Consider the following 6,305-nt stretch of genomic DNA (forward strand, 5'->3'; position numbering starts at 1 on the left):
ATATTATGTTCACGAATAAGCCCTGAAAGAGAGCAGCAGATGAACTGTATCAGAGATAGGAGAATAGTGTTTGTGTAAGCACATGCTTTTTCAAAATGAGACCACTAATTCTAAAAATAAAATGCATCCAGCAGAGGCAATAAAGAGTGCACCTGCTTTTGTTTCAGCATAACCTAAACAGAATGAGTTTTCATCTACATGTTTTTACTTTGTATTTTGTGGGACTCAACAGCCATTTTATTTTAGAAATATTATGCCATTTCTTCCAGATGTTATATATATATATATAATGTTTGTGGCCCGTGTGTGTGTGTGTGTGTGTCTGCTTGTCTGTTAGCAAAATACTGCATAAAAAATGGATGAATTTTAATGAAACTTGCAGAGATTAATCAATGGGGAAACCTACAACTGATTAACTTGTGGAGTCAACTGAAGTCAAAATGGTTGCCACACCCAACTGACCCACAAATTTTGAAAATTGTCAAAACTTAGTCAGTTTTACAGATATTGAGGTGAAAGTTGGTGGTGTAGTAAATGGTAAATTGACTGTACTTATACAGCACCTTTCTATCTTATCAAGATATTCATTGTGCTTTGCACTACAATCTGTGTCCTCATTTACCCATTCACACAGCACTCTACTAGATCTAAACAAAGAATAATCAGTGCTTTATCACATTCATACACTGATGGGACACACATCGGAGGCAATGAGGGGTTCAGTGTATTGCCCATGGACACTTCGACATGTAATTGCTAGTGGAAACAAACCTCAAACTCTTCCATTGGAGGACGACTGCTCTAACCATTCAGTCAAATCCGCCTCAAATGAGACTCATCGCATGCACATATTTTAGCACTGAAAAATACAGGTACAAAATATCTAATTATAAACTTACCATTAACTATTTGGACTAAATCTTGTTTTCTGTTAGCAAAATATCTCATGAGCAGATTTTATTGAAAATTATCCATAAATAATAACTGGACATACTGTACCTTTGAAACTGATTAACTTTTGGAGATAACCCGATCAAATATGGCCCCCACAGCCAACTATTTTTTTTGTGAACATAAAAATGTTTCTTATTTAGTATATTTTAAATATATTTTGAATAGATTTAGTGTGGCTGCGGCTGAAAGCCAATAACACATTACACTCTAAGAGGTACACACAGGGCAAGAACTTGTTAAAAACCTTAATACTTATTGGAGTCATGTCTGTTTGTCTGTTAGCAAAAATATCTCACAAGTCACATGTTAGATTTTAATGAAACACAACAAAATAATTCTTGAATGAACATCGATTTGGGAGTCGGGTCAATTCGAAATGGCTGCTACAGCTGATTGACATTAACCAACACAAAAATGACTACAGTGCATTACATTTTACAGATAATGAGCTAAAACCTGAAGGGGTGGTAGCTGAGAGTTATTTACACCTCATTCTCTGAACACAGCATTATAACATGTTTTTCAAGATTTGACAAAAAACAGTGAAAATTCAACAGGATTCAACAGATCTTAGTCTAAAGATCAGTCACGAAAGGTGGGGGTGAAATGAATTCCTTTAAAGAATACTAGACGTTCAGTTTTGGTCAGTTTCTTTTTTCTCTCCGGTTCTGTTTGACTTTGTCTCACTTTGCCTGTCTCTTTCCATCTCCTCCATCACTGCACCAATGTCTCTCTTTTTCTTCTAAATTTATCTCTGTTGCCCTCCCCCCCTCACCCCCATCAGCATGGACATCACTTCTTGCATCAATCCCATAACTCCCTATGGCCTGACTCAGAAAAAGGCTCTAATAGTGCAACATTCCCCCCTCCGTGAAGCTCCACAGAGCCATAAAACAGCCCCGAGGTCTAGTTGGCAGCCAGATGGTTGCAGCCGAGCTTTCATTCTGCTAATGGGGGGGGGGGGGGGGATGGGGTCAGAGCAGTTAATGAAAATCAGACCCCTGAAATGAAATGACCAATGTCCCAAGGTAATGAGGCCCATGCATCAGAGACAAGCTTTTACAAGCATTAAGGTAATCTTAGATGGCAGGATTATGTAAGAAAACATCTGATGATGACTGTTCATTAGATTGCTGATTATTATACTGCATGTTCAGCTAACAAACACACTCCCGTGTACTCAGGGCACTGTCTGCGATATTTAGATTGACTGTCTCTGCTAATAAGTGCTCCACCTATGCAAGGCTGCGCGCCAAGTGCCATCAATGAGTGTCTGCCCACGCAGCATCGCGACCTACAAATCACAGCCACTGTCACAGTCACAGACGGCAACAATATCACAGCAACATTACGCACAAAAGCAACCAAGGCTAATCATTGTGCATTACATTCACAGATCAGAACTGTGACCCCGCTCCCCCTTTCAGCCAACAATCGCAATTAGAGTTCAATCTGTTCGAAGCTTGCCATTATTTACTGCAATTTCTCATGCATTAGCCAGCTCGGTCAGCTGTGGGGAGTGAGGGGAGTTTAGTTCGGAACTGAGTGAAAATATCAGGCTTTGTTGTGGAAAATAATATATACCTGATTCAGCACAGTTAGCAACAGCACTTTTCACTATCTGATGCAATCAGGTCTGTGGCTGATTATTCTTTCTCGCTGGCTTCAGCTTCTTATTCTTAAATATAAATAGGATTGGAACATTTTTAAGGGCAACAAAAATGTATACAAGCTTTTACGACAGCAAATAAATAAATGTTTAAAAAGTTGATATTTACCAACAATAACAAAAAAAATTAATAAAATGCCTACCATTAATTGAAGGAATGCATGTCACCTGCTGCCTTTTGTTACAAGATTCAAACTAAGATCGTCTTATGGTTAATGAATGAAAGAATTGTAGCCAATTTGTTATGTGCAAGATCTGTTAGCACCTGAAGTATGTAATGGGAATGACTCTCAGCCATTGTAATAGTCTAATAATAATAATTATAATTATTATAATTATAATAATAATAATAATTATTATTATTATTATGGTTCGAGAATCAAGGTTCAAGGTTCTTTATTGTCATTCACATCACATGTGGTACATGAGGTGGAATGATATTGTGTACCTACCCAAGGTCCCAGTTACACCCCAAAATAGCAAAAATATAAAGTATAAAAAGAAACAGTATATGGGATCTAAAATATATGCCAAACATAATGTCAAATAATACAGTAAATTAAATGGTATAACATAAAAATGACAGCCAGAACATGAGTCGGTAGTGAGCAGATGGGAACGAATACAGCAGAAATCAGCAGCATGGATAATCAGCAGCACAGATGTCACATATCACCAATTAAAGTGGCATTGCAGGGATTTTTTGACAGTGATTATCATTGTTGTTGTTGCTAATTAAAATCTTAGCACATTACCAGTAAGTTGTCAAGTTGTAGTCATTTTTGTCCAAGCTTGGTTCATTTATTTGCTTTTGCCATCTTGAATTTGATTGACTCCAAAAGGTCACCTGTGTCACGAATCACGTCCCTTAGATTATATTTTCTGTCACCTTGGTCACCTTTAAAGTTTTCAGTAGATCTATCCTGTAAGTTTCATTTATTCTGTCCGCTCCTGTAGTGTTTATTTATATATGTACATTTTAGTTTGTCTTCTTTGCATGCTGGTATAGGGCGACATCACAGTTTGTTTAGCTTTGTCTTCACAGCAGCCAGCAGCTGCTGATTAGAGCTCAACTGGCTGCACCTGCTACTCTCACCCTATATAAGCTTCACTCTTTCTCCTCTTTGGTGCCCGGTAGTTGAAAACAGTTTTCTGCAAGTCGATACCTCGTGTTCATGATCCTGTTTTGTTCCCCTCTGGTCATAGTGTTTCCCTGTCATAGTTTACCTGTCCTCTTCATTCCTGTCCCGCTTCTTGTTCCTGTCCTTACCTCTCAGCTTGACCTCCCGGCTCCTGGACCCACGACCCACCTGGATATCGTCTCTCGCTCGACCCCTTGGATTATTAAGCCTTCTGTCTTCGGTTCTGACCTTCGCCTGCACGATTACGCCTCTTTGTCTACTCCTCTGGTCCCTTCAGTCATCTGCTCTCTGGTTTTGGACCCTGGCTCGTTGGACCACGACTCTGCGCCTGACGGACTCATCACCTGCATGTTGCTGCGGCCGGCTGCAGACCCTCAACGGACTCAGCTCCTCCAGCAGCGGTCCGGATCAGTTTGGACTTCTTCAGTCTCCAGAACCCCAAAGATCATCTGAGGCGGTTAGTGGTCCTCTTTATTTGACTTTTCTGCTCCCCATAGTCTCCTGCATGACCACTAACCGATTTCTGTCTCATAGACTTGTCCCTGATCCGAAACCTGTACCTGAACCAGTACCCAAACCAGAACCGGCCCAATTTGCAACATTTCACCTAGAAAATAAATATCTTTAAATTTTTACTTTGTGTGATGATTTTGGTCCAAACATAAGGGGGTTCGTTACAGAACTACAGGGCCATTATGAACCACTCACCACCAGCAGATTGGCGCTCTGGGGTAGAAGGAGCAATTATGAAATTGGAGACTGGCATGGAGGACATGGTCCGCATGCTTAAGAACTTAAACCTCAGACTCCCGTTCAGCACTCAGTGGTGGCCAGACCCCACTCAGAACCCATCAGAGAACCAAAACTGACTCTGCCTGAACTATTCACAGGGGAACCGGACCAATGTTGTCCGTTCATCACTCAATGCGAGATCCACTTCCAGTTACAACCTTCATCATTTCCTTCTGATAAGGCTAAAGTGGCTTACATTGTCTTCTTACTTTCAGGCAAAGCAAAGAAATGGGGAACTGTTGAATTGTAAAGGGCCTCTCCTAACATCTACTCTCTCCAGGCATTCACAAAAGAACTCTGCAGGGTGTTTGAGCCGGTTCTTCCAGAGTGGGAGGCTGCCAGATGCTTGTTCTCTATAAAACAAGGTAACAGGAGAGTAACTGACTTCATCATCGAGTTTCATTCCATAGCGTCTGGCAGCCACTGGAATGAGGAGGCCTTCACCGATGCGTTCTACAGAAGTTTGAACAACAACATTAAAGACCTTCACCAGTTACCAAACATGTTGGTGAGTTTCAGTTCGTACCACGATCTGCTGACCCTACACTTGTTTCTCCTCCCCTGCCTGCAGAGGAACCCATGCAGTTGGGTAGTAGCCAACTCACGCAGACTGAACATGAGAGGAGACGCAAAGGACACCTCTGCTTTTACTGTGGGGAGGCAGGACACATCATCGCCAACTGTCCGGTAAAAGGGGTAGTTCAGTAGACGAGAGATGTCTACTGAGCCGAGCCAGTACTAAAGAACTCTCCTCGCCATTTATTGTGTCAGCTCATCTCATTACACCGAATAAGTCCCGGTCCACGGTTAAGGTGTTCATTGACTCCGGTGCTGACACAGAGATTATAGATTATGATTTTGCTAGATCTGCAGGAATAAAACTCATTAAATCATTTCATGAACTCTCTGTTGTGGCTCTCGATGGCCACCCTCTGAACTCCTCCTCACTGGTAACTGAACCTGTATTATTGTGTCTTGGTGGCAACCACAAAGAGAACATTACCTTTTTGGTTATTAAATCTCCCCAGGCTCCTATTGTGTTAGGAGCCACGTGGTTAGCAAAGCACAACCCACACCTTGACTGGAGGAGGAAGGAGATTTTGGGGTGGTCAGAGGAGTGCTTAACCATGTGTCTATTTGATGCTGTGGTACCCGTTGAAGCCGTTACTCATAACAAGAGTTATTATCCTGACTTTTCCAAGGTCCCTAAGGAATACCATGATTTAAAGGAGGTGTTCAACAAGACAAAAGCTACTTCACTGCCTCCACACCACCCATATGACTGTGTTATTGATCTGATTCCAGGCTCCACTCCTCCTAGAGGAGCTTTGTACTCTCTTTCTGCTCCTGAATAGCTATCTATGAAGGAATACATCCAGGACTCGTTACGGTCTGGCATCATCCGACCATCTGCCTCACCTGCTGGTGCAGGTTTCTTCTTTGTTAAGAAAAAAGATGGTTCACTTCTCCCCTGCATAGACTTTAGGGTTCTTAATAAGATCAAGGTTAAAAACAAGTATCCACTACCACTCATGTCTACCGCTTTTGACTCGCTTCAAGGAGCCAACATTTTTACTAAATTAGATCTCCGTAACGCTTGTCACTTGGTCCGTATCCGTGAAAATCATGAGTGGAAGACAGTCTTTAACACCCCCACTGGTCACTACGAGTACTTGGTCATGCCCTTTGGGTTGACCAATGCACCGGCTGTCTTCCAAACTTTAGTAAACGGTGTACTGAGAAACATG

Source organism: Nematolebias whitei, chromosome 14 (genome assembly GCF_014905685.2).
Source record: "Nematolebias whitei isolate Nwh7 chromosome 14, NemWhi1, whole genome shotgun sequence".
In the NCBI taxonomy this organism is placed as follows: Eukaryota; Metazoa; Chordata; class Actinopteri; order Cyprinodontiformes; family Rivulidae; genus Nematolebias; species Nematolebias whitei.